At 41.5% G+C, this 24,322-nt stretch overlaps 1 long non-coding RNA gene across 1 annotated transcript in view; it reads left to right on the top strand.

Annotated features, from left to right (window-relative positions):
• LOC114606531 (uncharacterized) overlaps window positions 1-24,322 on the top strand; it is a 453,090-nt gene that overhangs the window by 11,497 nt on the left and 417,271 nt on the right. The gene's annotated exons all lie outside the window — the stretch shown is intronic.

Genomic DNA, 24,322 nt, shown 5'->3' with positions numbered 1-24,322 from the left:
CATTATCTTCTTTTTTGGTGATCACTCGTAGCCAAGTAGGATTGTCTTCCATAAACACGGATACTACACTTGATCTTAGCCCAAAGGCCGAGAAGCGATGTTGTACGTTTCTAAATTTATTGTTGTACATTGCTTTAATTGTCTGTTTTAACCATATTTGCACAGCAGTTTCTAATGTGAGTGTCCTCTATTTCAGAGGCTTCTACTCTGCAGCCTATTATAGTTTTAACTGCAAGTCTTTTAGTTCTTATGCTCTTACAGTTGTTTTAACTGTGTGTCTTTCTTTGTTTTTAGTTCTTATCTGTTTTAATTATCAGTTTTTATCCATCCATTATCCATGTTTAACCTTGTATTTTATTCAGATGCTTTATCCTATGTCTGTTTCTTTGTCCTCATTTGCTCTAACAATTATCGGTTAAAAAAAATCCTAACTGCTACTTTATTTATATGCTTTTTTTAATCCTGGTCTGTGACTGTAATAAAGTTCATTCATTCATTCATTCATTCATTCATTCATTCATTCATAAACACGGTTTTAAAAGTGAGTCCGTAAGTGACCATGGAGCCAATTCTGGAGCCGCAAGTCCTTCCACAGTGGGGACGTAGGTTTCCAGGTGACAGTTGATCATGGTGAGGGTTTATCAAGTGTGCCTTCCTCTTAGCACGTGTCTCCCTTTCGTCCCGAGTTCGAGTGTCTTCAAAACCCGTGAAACCTTTGGTAAAGGCTGTTCTCCAATTGGAGCACTTACAGGCCAGTGTTTCTCTTTAAGCGCCAGGCAACAACCTTCCTCTTCAACCAGGCCTTTCAAAATGTGTTGTGGTTGGGGGGGATTATTGGGTTTTCTTCGTTTTTATTATGTATCATGTGTTTTTGTATTGTGATTTTGTGCTGTGATCCGCTGTGAGATCTACTGGTATAGGGTGGTATATGAAACTACTACTACTACTACCTAGGGGGAGATTTTAAGCAGAAAAATGACAGGAAGAGTGCTTTCCAGATCAAGGTCTCACAGCTTCTTTCTTCTAAAAGTTGTATAGTTACTTATCTTTTTGGCTCCTTATCTCCTTGGCTCACGTAACTCCATATCCAACATTTCTCAGATGTGTTACGGAAAAATCTAGGTGCAAGGCTGCTCAGTCACCCAGCTCGTTGGGCAGAGCCCGCGGGTCCCTGTGGAATAAAGGAAGGAGTCCAGCCACAAACCAGAGCAAATAGCTGTAGACCAAAGTTTAGTGCACAACAGGTTCAAAGAGGAATTTTGAACCCCGAGGATGGGGTGACAAGGACTTTTAAAACTTTCCCACCATATCCCAGAATACAGTTCGTACAGCATCACTGCTGTACAGCATCACTACAGCATCATTGATATGTCACAAAAGGGGAGGGGTAGACAGGGGTTACACAAGTTAAACCTTGGCAAACGTGTCCAGACAAGTCCTTGCTACAGGATTAGCATAAGCAGACATGCCAGGGCAAGACCCAGGTATAAGATTAGCATAGTCAAACCCCTCTGAAGTCCCACCACCCAAAGTACAATAGAACTTCCTTTGCATGTCTGGACCCCTTGGCAAGTCTGGTGATGGGATTAGGCTTTCCTTGGCCAACAATCAGCTCAGCAATTGTCACCTCTGGGCACTTCCTGGAGTCCCTTTTCCAAGGCAAAATAGCGTTGGAATGGAGGAAACTGGCAAAGGAGTTGATTTTATATGATTTTTAAAGCTAGGTAACTTCCCTGAACTTTCAAGTAGAAAGGATGCATTTATGCATAATATTTGTAACATTTAACAACTTTAAAGATGTGCCCCCCCCGGTAATTTCTGTAACAGATGAAAATAGAGATATTCTAAGGAAAAGTAGGGCATTCTAGGATCATATCAGAAACCGAGATGGCTTCTGTAAATCCAAGACTGTTCATGGAAAATAGGGACATTTGGTGGGTCTGGTGTACTCTGTTCTTCTTGATTTCCAGCTCTGATCTGTAGAAAAGAGGACAATTTAAGGAATCAGAATACCTTGTTAACAGCCCCATTCCTCCTGCTACTGCATGTTTGGGCAATATTGTTTTATACTTCACTGCATTTTTGTAGAATCACAGCAGCTGTGGGGGATATCAATATTCCTCAATGGAGGCAGACAGTATAGGAGATTTCTTTTGCTCTGTGATTGCACTTCTCAGTGTCTTATGACATAATGTAGCCATGAGATTACATTAGCCACAAACTTTGCAGTACTCTCTCAATTTAATTTAATTGACAATGGACAAAAATAAAATTCAAATGATCCCTTGATCCCTCAGACTCCAGGAAAACGAGTAATTTGTAAGCAATACTGCATTTGGAAATATCTGGGTGTTGTGATTGTATACACCCCCACCCACATCAACCATGTGGGGTCTTAACACCAGCATTCCACCCAATACACTCTCACTCTGGCTGATGTGAACTGCTCAAGGGCTCACGCGGATGTTATTGCAGACTTCTGGCCTCTGAAATTTTAGATATTCTCTGCCATTAAGTTAGGGCTCATCATAAGATGGTAGTGATGCACGGTTGATGACTGTTAATATTTCCAGGATACAACCAACTAGTGAGTTTTAGAGGCTTCCTCATGGGACTTTTCCATTTCCTTAATTCTTGCTACAAGGACTCATCAAATGTGGCTTCCCTTTGCGACATTTGCCCTTTCCAGAGACTCCTTTTCTGTGGTGGTGCAGATCTCATTGCATTCATATTGGTGGGGGAGAGACCAACCACAGTATTTAGTTCATCCCCTATCACCCCCCACTCTCTGCAAAGCAATTAGTTCCTTTTTAAACCTATACACTTAAAAAGAAGAAGTTCATTCTTCGTTTTAAATACTGTACTTTCATTTGGAAAATGCAGTATTAACTAGTATTGAGTGCCACCTGGTGGTTGAAGTCAGGTAAGACATTAAGCAGACCAGTTTCTAAGAAGCACTGTTTGCCTAACACTAGAACGGAATAAGCACATCAATGAATACAACAGAAATAAGCACATTTCTCCTCAGTCTGTTGCGTCTAATCCTGCAAAATGATGTATTCTGCCCAGTATTTAACACTTCAGTTTGAATCAAAGAGCTAAATACAAGGTATAATATTCCTTCTCCCCACACCCTTAGTGTCGTGAAAAACAAAATCAGCATAATATAGACTGTGACAAAAGTGATCTGGCAAACTTGACAGCTGGGCCTGAGAGGCTGTCAAGTGAGAGTGAGGGATAGACTCCTTAATAGGATCTAAGGGTGGTGTTGGGCTCACTGACATTTTGGACTTGTTAGCTGGGAGAGAAGGCAGTCAGCCCAAGAAACAGAAGTTAGATGATTTCCTCTAAGCCTTTTCTTGAAACATGCATCATTCTTATGGCCCTTAAATGACTACTGGAGTAGGAATAAGGTAGCTAGAAATTATAATTAGTTTCTCTCTCTTGGTTTTGATTGTAGCTACACTATATCCTTATTTTTCATCTGCAAACATTTGAGTCTACAGTGGTACCTTGAGTTAAGTACTTAATTTGTTCCGGAGGTCCGTTCTTAACCTGAAACTGTTCTTAACCTGAAGCACCACTTTAGGTAATAGAGTCTCCTGCTGCTGCTGCGCCGCCGGAACATGATTTCTGTTTTCATCCTGAAGCAAAGTTCTTAACCCGAGGTACTATTTCTGGGTTAGCGGAGTCTGTAACCTGAAGAGTATGTAATCTGAGGTACCACTGTATACTGAGGGATGCTCCATTTGGGGAGTTAAGTGAAACTATAGTTTGCCTCCTGCTTGGAGAAAGCTTTCCCTGCCATCCTCCTCTGTGACATCTTACCCTTGACACAGCCTCCTGCTCCCAGCCCACCTAGAGAAATGTGCCCAAACAGGGCAGTATTAATTCAGTCATCTGTATTAATTCATCAGAGTCTGAATGGTGTTTTTATCTGAAATATCATAATCATATCTGAAGAAGTGTGCATGCACACAAAAGCTTATACCAGAAAAGCTTAGTTGGTCTATAAGGTGCTACTGGACAATTTATTATTATTATTATTATTTTATTATTATTATTATTATTATTAAACGGCCTCAGCCCAGTAAACCTGAAGGAGCGTCTTCACCCCCATCGTTCTGCCTGGACTCTGAGGTCCAGCGCCAAGGGCCTTCTGGTGGTTCCCTCACTGTGAGAAGCAAAGCTACAGGGAACCAGGCAGAGGGCCTTCACAGTAGTGGCGCCCGCCCTGTGGAATGCCCTCCCACCAGATGTCAAAGAGATAAACAACTACCTGACATTCAGAAGACATCTTAAGGCGGCCCTGTTCAGGGAAGTTTTTAATGTATGACATATTAGTGTATTTTTGGTCTTTTTGGAAGCCGCACAGAGTGGCTGGGGAAACCCAGCCAGATGGGTGGGGTACAAATAATAAATTATTATTATTATAAATTATTATTATTATTATTTTGACTGCGTCAGACCAACATGGCTACCTACTTGAATCTGAAATATCACGTCTGTTAGACTTTGCAAAACAACTGTATGAACAGTTTTCCCATTTGCATTTTGGCAATAGAAAGAGTAAGCACAATAACTTTTTAAATTTGTGAACAGGTGACTGTATTATTACCTAGCGTTTTCCAGCACACTTTCTGTGAAGGTTATCCAGGACAGCTAGTAAGTCGAGGCTGCATGTTGGCCAGCAATGCTCCTTACAGTATCTCTACTTTAGGCTGTCCATACATCTTGCTATGTTAGTTGGGTGCTGTTAGAGGATTTGTTTTTTCCAGTGACTTGATGTTTTCATCCCAACTGATTGTGAGCATATGCCATAAACTATTTGTGATTATTATGCCCCACCTGCAAGTATCAGTTTAAGGAAACGTGTCTTTGGCAAGGTGTCTGGGTTTCAGCTGGTTGTATTTCAGCAGTTACATCAGTCTGAAACTGTTCATGGTTGGATGTGTTAACCACATGTGAAAATATGACTCACAGTTGGAATTTTCCGGGTTTTAATATATTTGTGCTGCTTGCATGGCTGTTGGGCCACTCTGTTGTATTCTATATGCAAGTCACAAGCCTTTGTTAAATTCCGTGACCTTTGGACTTTTGAAAAGGAAACACGGACCATGTCTTTTTGTATTTTCCTGGAGCTGGGCTGAAGGGACAGGTCCTAGGCAGTAGGGCTCAGAACCTTCCCCAGCAGCGGGACAGAGGGTTCAGGCCAGGATCAGCCTGTTGGGGCAGCTTAGGGAAATCCTTTTGAAAAAGGTTCTGCCAGTAGGAAAATAAAGCTAAAACTCAGGAGCAAGGACAGCATATCGCAGTGCTGTAGCTTGGGTTGTCAGTGCCCAGACCACATGGGGGAAAGAGCAAAATGGACAAACTACGCATGCACATTCAACTGCCTAATGGCGCCCACATCACCAAGGAGATTGCAGCTGCAGAGATAAGAAAAGTTGTTCCATTGTCTGGGGAGGTCACTTCCTGGTTTGCATGGAGAAGTTGTTTTCAATGGGATCCAGCGGCTGAAGCACACAGCAGAATTGAGGCAGCACCAGGTGTTGAAATTTTGCGGCACTAACAATTTTGCACCCAGGGCAACCACCCCTTTGCCTCCCTCACGCTATGCCACTGACATATTGTACATTATCAATGTCAAAATCCTATCTAGCACCTTTATATGTTACATTTTCTGTGTGATTTCGTTACCAATTCCCATTGGGACATACTGTAGCACCCTGCTTGTGGTTAACGCTTAGCTGGAATGAAATATTCAACGCAGCAATAGAGAAATTAAAATAATAATTTATTTGTCAGACAAATAAATGAGAGGCACAGTGGTATATGGTTACCAAGCTCTGGCCTGCCTCCTGCCATTATGGCCAGCACTTATATTCCCTTAATCCAGCCCCCTTTGCTCCTCCTTGGGCTGCCTCTGTTCAATCAGCCTGGTTGGATTTCCTATTGGCTGATTGCTATAACTAATCACAAAAAGATACACCCATATCCTCCTGTCCTTATATGGAACACAAAGAGCTATATATTGTTACATCTATAAATGACAAATAAGTAGTAATATATCTTACATGTGTCTCAACAAGGAATCTTAATTACCAGCTCACCTCTTGCCCTCCTTGCCCTATTGCCTTCTAAAACAAATGGTTAATCTTAAATTTTTATCTTGAACAGATGTCAGAGACCTTGGGTTCATATTCTCATGCATCATCAATGAAATATCTCCTTTTGGAGGTCTTTAAACAAAGGCCTGACAACCATTTGTCATGAGTGCTCAATGGCGTCTCTTGTCTGGCAGGGGGCTAGGCTGGTGGCTGACTTAATTTCAGGATAAATACAACTCTTACAACTATATGAAATAAGAATCTAGCATTTCTTAAATCCTTTGCATAATTACATTTAAGCCAGCATATTTCATACATTATCATAGATAGCTTTTTAGAAGGATAAACTTCCTCAAAGTAAAAGGAAGGAACAGTTTACAGCCTCAAAATAAAATAGAAAAAAAGCCTCTTCCCCTGTTTACACTCCCCCCTTCTCCAGCCAGTTGCTTTCTTTTGCATTTGCTCTTGGCCTTTAACCTTAGGAAGATATGGCTCAAGTTTAACGGTTTTATTTTTCTATTTACCAACTCTTAATTATGTTGGGTCTATGTAACCTTGCTCTTAACCTGTAATTCCCTTTTTTACGACTTTGAGAATTGTTTTCTGCTATAAATCAAAGGGGCCCCTTGTCTAGGAGGAAAACATTGTCAAGGTTCTCTAAGCAGCTGGTCTTCTGCCTGGCATGAAACTTTTGAAAATCTAAGCCCATTTAATTTAGGAACCTGATCAAGATATAAGCCAATATAAGTCTTGATTAAAAATGCAGTCTATATTCAGATGCCACAATACAATGATTTAAAACAAAAACAAAACAAAAACCTTAAACATTTGCTGTGTGTGTATACGACCAGCAGTGCAAAATTAACTAAACTTACATACTAGAAACTTGGCAACCAAATGCTTGGCAGAGTTGTACCCAATGCCTATATATTGTGATAGGAATTTTGAGGTCTTAGATATATGGTAATGTTCATAAGCGTACCAACCAAGCACGTCCATAGATCAGCACAGGAAGACCGACCTGGAACCATTTTGACTCCTAAACTGAGCAAATGTTTTCTCTGCAAGGTCAAAGTGGGAAACCTCCCATTGTCTCTTTCTTCACAAATCCTGTCTTAAGGGCACATTTAAGATATGAATAGGGTGTGAGCCTGTGACTTGGCCCAGGAACTAAGTATTTATCATTACAAAAGACTAGCCAGGCTCCCCAGGAAATCCAATCAAGTAACCTGCCAGACAGGAGATAAACAACGACAGGAGAAAAACATTCAAATTTCTGTTTAGACCGCCTTTTCTGTGATGTAGGTATGATGTATCCGAGGGGTGGTCTTAGGTTACACCCTTTCTGTGATGTATGTATGATGTTTCTGGGGGTGGTCTTGATCTACAGGGTGGCAATTTCAAAAGTCTTTATAAGGCCTTGCATGCCATTTTTCTGGGTTCCTCCTCCTCTCTTGCAGGTGAGGGGAGCACCCTGTTGCAACAGTTCAATAAAGATCAAGCTTACCAGCTGCTTTGCATCTCAATATTCTCTGGTTGGCCTCTGTTATCTTCTCTTACCAATAGGGAACCTATGTTAGGACTCTATATGGGCTCTTGGATACCCCATAAGGGAAAAGGGCAATTTTTGTTTACAACAATATCTATATGTAGGATATATAGGGTTTGGATACAGTGGATTTATCCTTCTGCCTCATCCCAATGGTGCATGCATGCATACTCTGTTCCTTCATATTGCTACAGTTCAAAAACAACTGCCCTGCTCTTCCCCCATCTCCTTTGCTCCTCTGGGGTTTCCTACCTGAAACCTGGGAGACAAGATATCATACTACACGGCACACATGTCTCTCCTTTTGCTCAGGTTTCTGCCATCCGTTCTCTAACACTCTGTCCCCCTTTCTGTTTCCCAGAGCTAGGGATGGGCAAAGAAAGAACAGAGCAGCGACCTCACAATCCTGTCAGCCAGTAGGGAGCATTTCATCCTTCCTCCTGGACCTTATAGTTTTCGGCTATCATTTCAGTACTTTTTAATGAAACCTGTAACCAGGGGTGTAGCGTAGGGGTGTGTGCTAGGGGGGCCATGCCACACATTTTAAAGGGAGTGCAAACCAAGGGCTCCCCTGGTCAGCTAGGCTTCCCCCTGTGTGGATGGGCAGGCGGCTCCATGTGTCCCCGCTTTGCTCTGGTGGGGGTGGAGTTGCTCTGTCAGCATCGGCGGTGAGGGCTGGGATGGTGCCCCGTGTGTACATGCCCTCGCCCTAGGCACCAGCAACCAACGCTACACCACTGTCTGTAACCAGCTATTGGACCAATTGTTCTTTTCTTCTGTAGGTTTTGACGGAGTAACTTAACAACAAATTATATTCAAAATTAAGGAAATACCCCCCCCCCCAATTAGGGAAATAGTGCAGTGGGAAAGGCTTAAGGCACCCAGAACTAGGGCCTGATCCAAATTGAGACTCTTCATTCCTACCCCACTAAAGAGTTACCACAAATGTTTAAAAATCCACACTGGATGCTATTCATAGAAGTTTTGTGTCATGTTTTGTTTGGCCCCTGTTCAGAGAACAGTTGGACATTCCCCCCCCCTTCCTCCCTTTGGCCATTATATAGCATCTTTCCCCATTCAGTTATTTGCACTAATTTGCTAGTACGGCTGCCAAAGTAAAGTCTCCTGGATAAAAGAAAAATGCTATATATATTTGCTCCCCAACTTATTTTTCCACCCTAGACATTTAGTAATAAATAGTTAATGCGTGATTCCATATAGCAGCTGGATAAATGAGAAAATGGTTTGACTCTCTGATGTTGCTATCTTCCCGTGTATTTCCCATCTCCACCCCTTGATGCTTCATTTAATACATATATCAACTGCTTTAGGGTAAGCCCTTGGGTTTGCAAGTAAATTACAGTAAATCACAAATAATTGGTATTCACCACTCCAATAGCAATTTCACACCATGGCTAAGCCCTGTTACATTTCCCCCAAAGGGTTTCAAGTACCTTGGAATATTTATCCCATCGTCCATGCAAAGTATTTCAAAATGACTCATTTTCTGAATGTTAAGTATTGTGGCATTCTATAATTTTTTCCCCATCCTCCCCCTTCTTAATATTTCCCATGAGACTGAAAAATACTGAAATTCCTCTGAGTTTTGAAAAGGGTGGATTTTAATTAACTGCCCAAGAGAAGTTTTACAGCATGGACTGTTTAGGCTCAAGTGGTGTTAATACATTCCTACATAACACCTTCATAATGGTTTCTTCATATTAGTTTCAAAGAAGGTGTGTGAGTCTATATAACTCTTGCACTATTTAATGAGGCTTTTTTATTCTTACAAGTTATTTGAAAATATTTCTTCTATGCTATTTCTGGCGTATAATATTTTTTTGTACTCGCAATTCGTTTTCATAATCACCTCATAATCATTTTCATAATAATCGCCACATATTTGTGTTGAAAATGTTGTTTGGAATTACGAAATGCCACAGATAATTATGAAAAGCCTGAGGCGTGTGAATTGAATTTTGAAGCTGCTGTTCGGTGGCAAGGCCCTTTCCATTCCTTCCTCATTCCACAATCATACAATCCCTTGGTCTTCACCTAGTGGGTCACAGCCTGGCAGGTGGGGGATTCTCAAGGCTAGGGCAAAATGCATTCCACCAAATCTCTGTATCTAGCTCATGGGAGTCTCCTTAGGCAATGCCCCTTCACTAGATGTACTCCATACACCTGTCAAATAAATTTGCCTGGCTGTGACATGTCCTTGAATTGTGCCAATGCATGGATGGAGAGGTGTTCGCAAGTGTAGAAACATCTAACTGAAATGTAGAAGAGTCACATTCATTGTTCCACCCACTTTTGCCTCTGGTCAGCTTCACTAATGTGTAACCCCGAAATTTTGGATCCCCTCTAGATCGGTGCCCATGTTTTGTGCTCATTTTGTGGCACATTTAAGATTAGCCAATTCAGGCTTCAAGACTTATCTGGGAGTCATCCTCATGGAACTTAGTGGGGCTTACTTCTGATTTCTGAGTGAGGTATGCAGGACCGGATTTAGGTTTGATGAGGCCCTAAGCTATTGAAGGTAATGAGGCCCTTTATATGTCCAGCTGTCCTTTGTCAACAACAAATTGTCACTTTTTTGTGTGTTGAATATATTTTTGTTGTTGCTGTTTAGTCGTTTAGTCGTGTCCGACTCTTCGTGACCCCATGGACCAGAGCACGCCAGGCACTCCTGTCTTCCACTGCCTCCCGCAGTTTGGTCAGACTCATGTTCGTCGCTTCGAGAACACTGTCCAACCATCTCATCCTCTGTCCTCCCCTTCTCCTTGTGCCCTCCATCTTTCCCAACATCAGGGTCTTTTCCAGGGAGTCTTCTCTTCTCATGAGGTGGCCAAAGTACTGGAGCCTCAGCTTCAGGATCTGTCCTTCCAGTGAGCACTCAGGGCTGATTTCCTTCAGAATGGATACGTTTGATCTTCTTGCAGTCCATGGGACTCTCAAGAGTCTCCTCCAGCACCATAATTCAAAAGCATCAATTCTTTGGCGATCAGCCTTCTTTATGGTCCAGCTCTCACTTCCATACATCACTACTGGGAAAACAATGGCTTTAACTATACGGACCTTTGTTGGCAAGGTGATGTCTCTGCTTTTTAAGTTGAATATATGCTATATGGTAATTTATGGACCTAACAGATATCTAAAGCCATTTTATTTGTTTTTTATCTTATATTTTGGAAATGTACATCGAGGTTTTTTTCCTTTATATTTTTTGGGGCCCGCCAAGAGAGTGGGGCCATAAGCTATACCTTGTTTAGCACATACATAAATCTGGCAACGGACGTATGGTTATTGTGACATTAACCTGCAGTAGAAATTGTGGCAGCAGGGACCCCTCCTAGACCAAGGTTAGACATTTTTCAGTTTATTTAGGCACTAACTACATCTACAACTCCAGTACTTTTGTGTCTACATTTTTGCAAGGGAGGTGGATGGGAAGAAAACCAGTACACGTGACCTCCTTGGCCATAGGCCTCCCCACCAGGTTCAGGGGCTGCCAGCCATTACTGAATAAAGTTTTTGTTTTGCTAGCTTCTGGACAAGCACTTCCTCCTCTAAGCCTTTCATGGTGGTTGAGGCTAGCATACCCCTCAACCACCTTGTTTTAGGGAGGACATTCCGGAATTGCAGAAGTCACCTGAAATGGATCCCAATTGGATCCCGAAATGTTCTGTTTTCTGGTCTGGTACCCTAGTGTGAGTTCGCTGGCTTCCGTGTGAGCTCAGGACCACAAAACGCTCGTTTTTTGGTCTTGTACTCTCCTGTGAATCTGCTGGTTCCCATGAGAGATTGGAACCCAAAAATGAACGTGGCAATTTTGATCAGCAGTATGGAGAGTATGGATTAGGATCTTTCCAATTTTTGAATCCATGAATTCAGATACGATATTTTAGAGTCTGTTTCCCCAAGCTCTTTCCTAAGTTCCAGGGTATATTGAACTTTGAAAGCATAGGCAGAACCCAACTAGATTTAGATTCCATTTTACCCACTGAACTCAACCTTCCGTGTTTTGCTACGAGAAACACTTTTATCAATCAACCACATAGATTAGCTCAACAACCCTGGGAAAGAAGGCCTTCATTTTTTTCTTTCATGCTTTCAGAGCAGGGATTGGTTAGAATGAAATCAACAATAAGATTTCAAAACAAATCCTCTCGCGGACTCTGGTATGAGGAAGAGAGCTTCAAGGCCTGTCACTACTAGCAGGAGATAATCTTACAGGGTAGGAAGAAGAAAATGCTTTACTTGCAGATGAAAGAGGAATGCCTGCTGTGAAGTATTATATAAATGTTGAAGATGCTGGAAAGATGCCAGAACTCCTTCAATATACAGACTAGAGCCACAAGACACACAGCTGCACTCCCACTGAGTGGTTTAGGGGGAAACCATCCAGGAATTGTACCAAGAACAGCTACAGTAAGTGTTAGAAGAAGTCTTTCATGAAAAGAGTCAGAATAGAAGACCATTCGTATATTGTATTTATAACACCCACTGGCTTGCCGTCATTCAAAGTAATGACAGTTTAACAAGCGTCTGGGATACTAACTCGAGGAATACCAAGTCAAATTCATTGCTTTTAAGACTCTGAGATACACACACACACACACACACACACACACACACACACACTACAAGCATGTATCAGTTTAATATTGCTAACACTTTAGACTTTCACCCAAAGAATCCTGGAAAACATGATTTGGCAAAATGCTAAAAATTCTGATTTAGAGATCGCTAGTCTCCCCACCTTTAAAACATAAATTTAAAAATTCAAGTTTTGAAATTGGGAACAGTGAGTGTTAAACAGCTTGCTCTATGTGAATATGTACTAATACTATCATCAGCAATAGAAAGGTCATGCAGTTGTGTAACAGAGCACAATTTTACCAGTGTGCATTTTTAAATCAAAGTATTAAAATGCATTTGCTTCTTTTCTGATAAAGGGAAGAAGATAAAATAGGAGGGGGAAAAGATTTGGGGGAAAGAAGAGGGAGGACCAAATATTTTCAGGCATGAGAAGGAGAAAGGGCCACTGAAAATGCAGTTGGAAAGAGGTGAAGACCAAGAGAGATAATGTCATGGAATCTCCAAGAGGGGAGGGAACTGATGAGGGTGGGAGATTTTTTCTTAGTAGATTTAGCAGATCGAGATATTGTCAGAACCATGCAGATGATGCCAGACATTCAGTCTGTAGAAGATTACTCTTTGTCGTCTTTCTTAGTGGTCTTGTGTTTTTTTCTGGAATGTAAATTTTAAAAATATTTACATATTAAACTGAGGCTTGTGCCACTTTAAAGACTAACAAATTGATTTTGCTAGAAGCTTTCACTCGTAGTCCATTTCATCAGATCATAGAATGGTAGAGTTGGAAGGGACCATGAGTAGGTGAAAGCATAGTATCCATAGGGTTTTATGAGGTATATTGAAAGTTGGATAAATCTCACACATGGCTAATTTGGTCAAACAAGGGTATTCCAGGAACTGCCCTCAAACGTATCACTGGTACACATTTATATATTTCGTGCAAGAAATGATATGACCCTGAATACAGTACTGTTCTTTTATTGCAATGAAATGGGCTACATTTTCTACAGCTTCTGAGAAACTGTAATTAGGCCAAGGAGTGTAATATCTGGTGGAGGAAGGAAAGAATGTGCATTTGAATTATAAAGAAATTCACTTCCACTCTTTTGTGATCATGCTATAATAAATTGTAGTGATTATAATAACCTATAAGAAATGAACAGAAATAGAATTTCAGAGCTTAGTCTCTCCCTTTTTGTCTCTTTCTCTCTCACATTTCATATTTCTGATTAGGTAGTGTTCTCACAAATAATCTTTTTAAAGGCATACATTCGTTTAATCCATAAATAAAGCTCAACTTTGCCAAAAAAAGTTCAACAACTTTTCTGTCCAGATTGTTGCTGTTTGAAATATAGCAACCCTACACACCAGAAATAATCTCGTGTACTTTATATGACCAATCCAAATCACAAAATATACCATTTTAAAATATATGTAACCAATTCATGGAAAAGAGAGGACTTGTTCATAAAACAACTAAACTGCGCTGTGAAGATTGGATGAAGGATGGTATAGAAAAATAATAATAATATAATAATAATAACAATAAATAATCTAGGTAGGCAATGCAGAAAATGCAGGCTAAGATAATCCATATATGAAAGCAGAACCTGACGGGATTCACTTTCTAAAGGTCCCTTTGCCAAGGCGCCACAAAGCTAATTGTGTTTAGTACCTAATAGGAGTATTTCTAACAAGATCTAGAAGTATGGGGTTGGACTATAATTTATAAACTGTCCTATTTAAATTACCAACCTGAAGTGTTTGGCAGTGATTGTGAGGTTCTTGCAGGGAGTACAAGTACATAATGATGTTTCAAAAACAAAGCACCTACGGACAATTAAATTCCCTCCCTTCTAACGTAGAGTCAATGTGGAATGTAAGCTGTATCTTGGGTATGCGTACTTGGGAGCAAGTCTCATTGAAGGCAGTGGGTCTTAACTTCCAAGGAAACATACATTGAATCGATCTACATACATGCCAGTGTTCTTTATGCAGGATTAAAAGGGTTGAGGCAGAGAAAGGATGCAATAGTTAAATTAATAACCACACAAGAACGGTTTTGCTAGATCAGGATCCATGTTCATCTAGTTCAGCATTTTGTTTCTCACATAGGATACCCAGAAGCATCTATAACTTTCAATTGGCTCCAGAGGTTCCACATTGTGTACAGTGGTGGATATAGGGGGGAACAACTGGTTTATCTGCCCTGGGTGCTGAGCTGATAGGGCGCTGCCGGGAGAGCAGCAAAAATGACAAACAGGAGGCATGTGCCGAATGCTGGTATCACACAAAGCAAAGCTGAAAATTTAAAGCCCAAAGCCCGCCACTGCTGTGTATACATTACTGACTTAAAATGTAGCCAAGTCATTCTTTTTCTCAATTTGAGTCAAAAATGGTTTGCAGAAAAAAGCATTGAAACACAGTATTTCTTAAGAAACAGGCTAGATATGGATTGTGTCTAGCATTGTGCGTATGCTGCTTCCCAAGCCAGCAGTGGGAAGTCACTGGATTCAAACTACATGGGAGTGTGTACACGGCCTTTGTTTTCATGGTGAATAGTAACTGACCAGTTTGCATTTTGTTCAGAAATGCTCAGGAAACTGTCTGCATAGGATATGGCCTTCCCAACCTTTTTGAACCACGATTTAAGATTTAGCTTCTGTGATTAAATATGGTAGTTCCAAACTTTTTGATTAGACAGCCTCTCTTGGTTCCCGAAAGAAACTCCAAAACCCATCTAATTGATTTAGCCACATGACTCTTTAGCAAAGGGTTGCTTTTTCTGTCAGCTAATTGAAAAGCATCTGTGGACACGGCTTTGGCAAAGGAATCATTGTTTCCTTCTAATGATTTGCAGGTTGATACGGAGCTTGTGACTGATGAAGGTTGCCGCTTTATTAATTGTTTTTTTTAATGGTTCCACCGTCATGCAATATTAATATGCAGAATGATAATATATCTGTCAGTTTATAGATGCACTTTTCAGCAGAGCTAATTGTCCTGCTAGCTTTCCACGAGATAATAAGTAGCACAGCAAAGAATGCATGAATTTTATGGCATTTCTGGATTTCTCTCTGTCTTGGGAACTGCAGGCTGGATGCACGTGGTAATGCATGCCTTGCCGCATAATAACTAATGAGGCAAGGTAAATCGAGAAAATCTTCTCATCTAAACATGCAGCCAGTGTGTGATACGAGACATAAAATCATTGATGTACTTGCCAAGTTTCCAGATCATGTCATGATTTATTCAAATACATGCAACCAAGATTAGGCCCATCTTTTGAAAATGGTCATAGCCAAGGACACTGGTTAATAGATAAATATAATGCTTCCCTCCCAATAAAGCATGGTGCATATTTTTTTTAAAAAAGGTGGTTGTTCATGTTATTGGCATCACTTGCTGCTGCATTTCATTCCTTAAATTGTTTTTAGTTCAGGTAGAAAAATATTGGGCTTCTAAAGTGATAGAAAATCATTATGAACATGGTGCATTTTTAATAAAAGAGAGCAATAGTTATATTTCTATGGTCAGCCTCCAGGATCTAGTCCTGGTCTTAAGTGTCCCCAGGCCCCAGGTGAACAAGGGGTTAAACCACACAGTGCTTGGGCTCATGTCTTGAGTTAGCACATCCCCCACATCTGGATGTTCAGAGATAAGAGAGTAGGTGCACTGGATCACCATAGCAACAGAGCAGAGGTCGAATGTATGGCTTGCTGAGTTATTCACCCTCTCCTTGGTTCAGGAATGTAGAGACAGGTATAATAGTCTCTAGGGTACTGCTTTTATTAAGTCCTGTTGCATGTCTATGTCCCGACACTGTGGTGTTTGCTGACAGGGTCTGACTCTGAATCTGTGAGAGAGTGGTTTTTACCACATTAGCTAGCATGGTGACAGTGTTAGTGGATTTGTCTTCACGTATGGATCTTTACTTTGAAGACCAGAAGAACAGTAGATACTAGATAGGAGTGTTTAGCTGTGTCTTGTGTCTGGAGACAATAAACACTTTGTTACTTTGCACTGTGTGGGAGAGGAGTTTTCCTCTTAATCATGGACTAAATGGTGGTCAGCTTATTGGTCAGGCAGCTTCCGACTGCTGCGCCATGTGACTGTTCAGTGTGAGGGTGTTGCAGCACTGTCTCACTTCCTGCTGCAGCTGTTGCTGTAAGGACCTCTTTAGCTAGGTCCTCCCTGTTAGAATTCCTGATCCATGATTGCAGTCATAGGATTGTTGTCTTTCACATGACGGTATGTGTTTTGACTCCACAGAGTGGGAAGTGACGGAAACGTTACTGTGTTCCATGAAGTGGGACTATTGTCCTTTGTGTTTTTCTCTCTCTTTGCTGTCTGATGCTAGCGAGAGAGAGCCATGTTGCAGTGCTGTGTGTGTGTTTATATGTAAATAAAGTAGATTAGCCAAAATGCTGAGTTGCTGAGGTCTGTTACGCAAAGCTGTGAAGACTCTGCGGATCTCTAAGTGTGCCGGAGCTGGTTGGCATCGGTCACTGTGATGTTTGGGCAGAAGAAAGCTTATGAAGCTCACGAATGATCAACCAGGAGGGAGAGAACATGCCAGTTGGGCATGCGTCTCTGCCAGGTTCCGACTCGAGTGTAGGCCGAACTAGCACTCCCTGCCCCCTTATAGCTATTCCCTGAGGAAAAAGAATCACAGAGGCAGCTGCTTTTGCTTCTACCACACCTGCAGCTGTTACGTATTCTCAGATGAAAATAGAGACATTTCTCACTCTCCTCCCAAACTGACCCACCCCATTCCCCCTCCCCACACAGCATTTTCACCACCCTGCTCTCTGCCTACACCTCAGAGTTGGTGTGTCACACAAAACTGGGCCTTTGCATTGGTGGCAGCCTCTCGTCCTCCTTGTCCACTCTCCAGCAGCTGCTACAAGCTGCTGAAGGGAGGAGGCTGGCAATAGCGGCCATGGGGAGGCAACAGGATGGATGCTCCCTCGCCAAAGCTGTCAACCTTCCCTCTTTTTTGCAGGAAATTCCCTTATTCCAGCGCTGCTTCCCGCTGCTATCCTGGATTGTTAGATATCCCGTAGACTGGCCCCGGGACAGATGAGGCTGATGATCCCTTATTTTCAAATCTGAAAGTTGACAGCTATGTCCCTCTCAGCCTCCACCATTGCTCAGAACAAGTGTCAGCTCACGCTCACCCCCAAGTTTGATGGCAGTGGCACTGACAGGAGAAATGAGGACATTCCAGAATCAAGTAAGAAGCCGCACTTTTGTAATTTTGGGACTCTTGCTGAAAAATCGGGGCACTTGGAGAATATGTCACCTTGCCTTCTCTTGTTGATGTTGAATCAGTTTCTTTATGCTGAGTCCTGCATCATGACTGGCTCTTGGAGACAGTACTCTCCCTCTGTTTCTGCCCAGATCCTTTCCAGCATCAGAGCTGAGTATGAGAACCAGTTCAGGAGCACTCCAGTCACACAAGCACTCTTGCTCCAATTCTTTCAAGCAGAGTAGAGATGGGCATAGCTTTTCTCATCTTCATGGGAACTAGCTTCACCTGCTTCCCATTCCTGGCCTCTGAGGTGAGTTTCTCCTTTCAAGGATAGGTTAGCAGGCAACAGAAGAAACTGGGCCTTCTTGAACGTGCAGAGGGATGGGATTCTCAAGGTTTCTCAGGAGTTCAAATGGAGTAACTGAAGAGCACTATTTATTTTCAGAAGGGGCCCTGGGCGGATCCCTATCCCTTCTGCCTAAGCTGTGCTCATTGTTGACTGCAGTGGAGCAGTGGGAAGGCATTGAGCAGATCTCACAGTAGCAGTGCTCCTTAAAAACACATCTAGTACAGTGGTACCTCGGATTAAGTACTTAATTTGTTCCGGAGGTCCATACTTAACCTGAAACTGTTCTTAATCTGAAGCTCCACTTTAGCTAATGGGGCCTCCTGCTGCTGCTGCGCCACCGGAGCACAATTAATGTTCTCATCCTGAAGCAAAGTTCTTAACCTGAAGCACTATTTCTGGGTTAGCGGAGTCTGTAACCTGAAGCATATGTAACCCGAAGTACCACTGTACTGGCTTATTTTCAGCAAATTTGATTGCCGGCTTCCTCTGTCATCTCCAGTTAGTTATATAAGCCACACAGGTGTAAAGTTGAAATTCTTAAAGCCTTTTTCACCCATCTGTAATAAAAACACTTTGATATCTCCTATGAGTTTTACTTGACAAGAATGTTTTATAGTACAGCAGGTATTTATGTATAAGTGTGTGTAAAGTAGGGAAGTACTTTGTTTGAACTTTGTTGCTGTTGTAAAAATGTTTCATTAACCTTTACAATTAATGCCAATATGGTTTTACAACATTCTGCAAATCCCCCTGATACCAAGTGAAAAGTTCTTAAGACTGTTTTACAGCATGATGAATACAGCAGTCTTTTTGCTCACTATACACTTCGTATTTTTAAATGAGCAGCCATTATTATCAACTGTTCTCTGATAGAAGTAGCATTCTAAACCCACGGTTTGATCATATTGATCTGCTGCTCCACTATAAAAATACAGTGGATTTTAAGGGGCAGGGGGCAAGTAGGTGCTCCTGAATTGCAAGGTATAGAAAACTACAATCCCAAAGAAGGAGAAACCTAGAAGACCTCTTTTAGTTCAGCTGCTGGTTCCCCTACCCAGTGCCAGCATATAACGGCATTTTTCACCCTACATTAGGTGAATTCTGAGTCCTTGCCCTCGTCTTCACATGACACTCTGCACCTTATTCTCTCTCTTGGTCTTTCCCCCCTCCCCCACCCATGCTGGGAAGGATTTTGAATTTTGCTGCCCTTCTCCTTTTGCTGTCCCCAAAATTTTGTGCCCCCCCAAAAAAAACCCCTTCGTTTTTCTAGTGGTTATCTGAAGGAACACCTTCCCCTCCTTGAGGAATTTTTTTTTTATTTGTTGCTTAGCTTACTAAAATTATATTTTTTGTCTCAAAGTGACTTACATTTTTTAAAAATGGACAATAACAAATTAAAATACATCAAAAGAAGTCATTAGAAGAAACCAATATACTTCTTGTGGTGTATCCTACAGACAATGGAAATTTATCTGATGACAACTTGGAAGGTTGCCTTTCTTCCTGGTGGCACCCACATTGTGGACTGGTCATCCTCTGGAAATAGGGCAGGCAGCAATATTAACAAGTTAGTAAAAAGTTATCAGTTTATTTAGCCCTCCCTCCCCCCAGACATCTGATCATAGAATCATAGAATTGTAGAGTTGGAAGTGAGCCTGAGGGTCCTCTAAGGTAACCCCCTGCAATGCTGGAATATGCAGCTGTCCCATACGGGGATCAAACCTGCAACCTTAGCATGATCAGCACCATGTTCTAACCAACCGAGCTGTTCAGGCTGTTCTAATACCAGTTTCTATTGATGCTTAGATATGACCTATGAAAAAGTTTAGATATTCATGTATTGTTTCTGTTATGCGGTACATTGCCTTGGTAATAAGGGTGGTATACAAATATGTATAATAATAATAATTCTCAACTCTCATCACACTTTCCCAGAGCAGAATTGGGTCCACTGGTTCCCAGGTCCCTCTTGCAGCCAGCACTGCATGCCAAGCATAGCAGGGGACAAGTCTGTCTTAATCCTCATGAGTTTATTGAACACAATGTCCTCATGGTGAACAGGCCTTTTTGTGAAAACTACAGAAGCAAGACCCTATGCAAACACTTTACACTGTGCACGTATGTGCACATGAACACCTTCTTGGATCATGCATGCAGCAGAACAATAAGCAAGGTATTTTGTCAGTATCTTTCTCATGCAGTATAAACATGATGGTTTGAAGTAACTCTTGCTTCAGAACAATTGGTTATCTAGCAATATAACTGCCATTTCCCATCACCCTCTCTCATTGTCGTATAGCTGGCTGCCATGATTTGTGCTATTGCATAGGCTATGGCTTATATCAATGGCTTTTATGGTTGAGCATTGTCCAGTTGTATGCTTGTTGTTGTCCCATGCACTCTGGAGGGAGTTCCCGTAAATTTGAATTAGCACACTGACATCTTTTTTTGTTTCAGTTTTCCATTTTCAAATTCATGAAGTTTTTTTTTTTTAAGTAAACTGTTGCTTTTGTTATGCCTTCCAGTGTTTTGTAAAGCTGTACACAAATAACTCCAAAGGCAGAATTCACTTGTAGAAATAATTCCATTGCTGAAATAACTAAGTGACTGAATATTTTGACCTTTTGGTCATATGCCTCTAATCAATATCATTAATGCTTACAAGAGTCAGTACGGACAAAAAGAGTAGTCTGATAAATATATTGTTGTTGCTATAGGGTATCTTTTAAATGTCTAAATACTAATCAATATCTAGAAATTAGATATTGACTAAAATAGTTTCATAATAGGTAATTATTGGTTTGGTCTTTTAGAAATTAGACTTTTTCACTTCGGGAATAAAGAGTAAATAGACTGTCATGCAATTAAAGTGTGTTGTGACCTTTTGATACAAGTTCTCTCTTTCTAAGAAGTTATTAGATTTAAATATGATTGCACAGCCCTATTAGGCTCAAAGCATCAATTTTTAATTATTTTAAGGTCAGCGTTGGAATTTATGTGATTAGTGCAATATTTCGGTACACTATTTATTTTCATTTCATCGGCTGATAGTTGTTTCAGATTTCCCTTTAGAGACCCGGTGCTCCCATGGAAAGTTGAGGCAGGTTTACCCAAATAGTCTCAATGGTTTCACTGTTTGAAAAAGCAAGTAGTAATAATGCACTGGGCAGCATGCAAGTAAGTGTACTTAATATAATTTTCTTTCAGTGAGTCGTTAGGACTAGTTGGACAAAGATATGGCTTTGCTGATGTGATCAGTCGTGTAGGGCTGGTTCCTGTTGTTCACAGCTCTCCCTGAGAGCCCCCAAGGACCCATCTCAGACGACCGGAGATCTCTATGTATATGGCAGCTATTTCTTAGCGATGTCTTCCACAGCTGTGGTGGCGTGCTGCAGTGTCTTGCAACATCCATATTTGTTTGCAGTTTCAACTCACTTTGGCATTATAAGCCTTGTGACTAGCTGAGCAGCATCATATCAGGGAACCTTTTGATGTATCACTATGGAGTTATGAAATACAAAAACGGTTGCCTGGCAAACCTCAGAACATTGGTGCTTAAAACTGCAGTAGAGTAATATAGTTTTATAGCTGTTGCTTTCATTAGACAAATAACTTTCTGCCTTGTAGCAAACAGAACTTCCTAGCTTGTGCTAAGTGGGGGGGGGGTGAACCTATGATTTTTTTTTGACAGCTGATGATTGAGATGCATTTAACCTTTCTGCGGATATAACTTTATTCTGCCAGAGAATCATTTAATTTTTATCTTCTATTTGAAATGTGTCCATAGTTGACACAGTTAACATTTGACAACTCAGAAGGCCAGCACGTATTTTTCCAGCCTGTCTTGGAATCTTTCATTAAGCCCTATAGGCAAGAAAGAAGATCAAATTTTTGTTTAATAAAATATGACTTTCAGGTGGCTATTGTAGAAGGAGCAGCAAAGAGTGAAAAATACAACCTCTGCAACTAGTTTGGACACTTTTAATCCTACGTAAAGCACACTGGGGTTTTTTAAACTGTCTACAGCAGTTCAATTTTATCAAGAAAGGATGCATTGAAAACCAATAAACTGTCATGGTTATCAAGCTGATCTTGACTAAATAGGTGAAACTTTCTTTGTGCTTCTGGATTTGTGTGAGCTCAAGTACTTTACATGGGAAATTTGTTTTTCAGTTGGGGCCAATTTTGTTTGGGCCTCAGCAATTCTGCGAGCTATTGCTGAATGATCAGTCCTACTGAAGGTGACGCCTTTGCGATGCTTATCTTGACCTTAACAGATTTGTCTCCTAAAGTGTAAAGCAAAATACATCAGGGAAGTGGTCCTATTTCCAACTGCTCTGTAGTTTAATTGTGTAACCTTCAGCTGGGTGCTCCTCTCTGTTGTATTCTGGGGTTGGTTTATACATTCTTTGCCATAAAAGACCTGCGTTATTATTAGTTTATGCGAGGACTGTAATCCGTGGTTAGATTGCACATGTGGGCAGAAGCACAGAATATGACCAAAGCACAGAGGCAAATGCTGCAGGATCAACATGGACAATGACTACAGTATTCTAAAAAAGTTGAGTGGCATCTGCTGAACCCCCAAAGTAATATAAATAACTTGAGTGCAGGGAGGTTACAATCAGAAGAGTCTCCCAGCATCTTCCTTCTGACAGGGGGCACCAGATACTTTCAGGAAGCTCACAAGCAGGACTTGAAGACAACAGCCCTCTTTCAGGAAGGAGCTGGAACTTTGAGCTACGAAGAATATTGGTAATTTTGGCATTAGTATGCTTGAAACCAGATTACCTCTATGTGGGGCTTCCTTTTGGCTTAACTCAGAAGTTGCAACCAGCAGCTAGGTCAGGGGTCACCAAACTTTATCAGCAGGGGGCCAGTCCACTGCCCCTCAGACCTTGTAGGGGGCCGGACTATATTTTTTTTTTGGGGGGGGAATGAATTCCTATGCCCCACAAACAACGCAGAGATGCATTTTAAATAAAAGCACACATTCGACTCATGTAAAAACACCAGGCAGGCCCCACAAATAACCCAGAGTCAAAACAAAAAAAATTCCTTCCAGTAGCACCTTAAAGACCAACTAAGTTAGTTCTTGGTATGAGCTTTCGTGTGCATGCACACTTCTTCAGATACACGTGCATGCACACGAAAGCTCATACCAAGAACTAACTTAGTTGGTCTTTAAGGTGCTACTGGAAGGAATTTTTTTTGTTTTGACTATGGCAGACCAACACGGCTACCTATCTGTAAATAACCCAGAGATGCATTTTAAATAAAAAAACACATTCTACTCATGTAAAAACATGCTGATTCCCGGACCATCCGCGGGCCAGATTTAGAAGGTGATTGGGCTGGAGCCGGCCACAAGGTCTTAGTTTGCCTACCCATGAGCTAGGTTGTTGACTGGGGTTATGCCATCATCAGCATATGACATCTGTTCTGAGGGTGCTGCTGTGGCTGCAACTATGCTACCAGGCACAGTTCAAGGATTTGCTTCAGGGGCCAGATTACTTAAGTAAATGTCCCCTGCCTGGAAACTGCTCTCCTCAGATGAAGCACTGCCCCAGTTGCTCAGTCCCTGCTCCTGCCAACCTAGCAGTTCGAAAGCACGTCAAAGTGCAAGTAGATAAATAGGTACCACTCTGGCGGGAAGGCAAACGGTGTTTCCATGTGCTGCTCTGGTTCTCCAGAAGCGGCTTAGTCATGCTGGCCACATGACCCGGAAGCTGTACGCCGGCTCCCTCGGCCAATAAAGCGAGATGAGCGCCGCAACCCCAGAGTCGGTCACGACTGGACCTAATGGTCAGGGGTCCCTTTACCTTTACTATAAATTGTTTTACTGTGTTGCAGTCTGTATGCTTTTTTGTTTTTAAATCTTACTTTATATCTTGTACACCACTTCAGTAGCTCTTTAGAAAGATTCATCTAATGTTTAGCCTAATCTTGTTTCCTGAAACTTATACCTTTTGGTTCTCGGTCTGCCCTCTGGAGAAACAAGCAGTAAGTCTGCTCCATCTTTCTGCATGGCAGCCCTTCACCACCATCATGATGTCCCATATCCACCTTATCTTCTCCAGATTAATCATACCCAACTATTTCAACTGTTTGCTACATGACTTGGTTTCCAGATCCCACACCATCTTTGTTGCCACCCTTTGGATGTGCTCCAGTTTGTCAACGTCTTACTTAAAATGTGGCACTCTTAATTGGATGCTGTATGTGGTCTGACCAGCAGGGAATAGAGCAAAACTATTTCCTCTTATGATCTGGATTCTGTGCTTATGTTAACACAGCCTTACAAGTTCATCACGTTTTTTTTATCAGCCACATCAAGTTGCTTGACCTTCAACTGAGGCACTTAGCGCAACTTTGAATTCTTCCCTATTTTGAATGATTTGTCAGTGCAAGCTCTCCAGCTTGCCAAACCGGCAAAAGGGGGGGGGGGGAATATATAACAG

Source organism: Podarcis muralis, chromosome 11 (genome assembly GCF_964188315.1).
Source record: "Podarcis muralis chromosome 11, rPodMur119.hap1.1, whole genome shotgun sequence".
Taxonomy (NCBI): domain Eukaryota; kingdom Metazoa; phylum Chordata; class Lepidosauria; order Squamata; family Lacertidae; genus Podarcis; species Podarcis muralis.
This window is presented reverse-complemented; position numbering and strand designations above follow the sequence as displayed.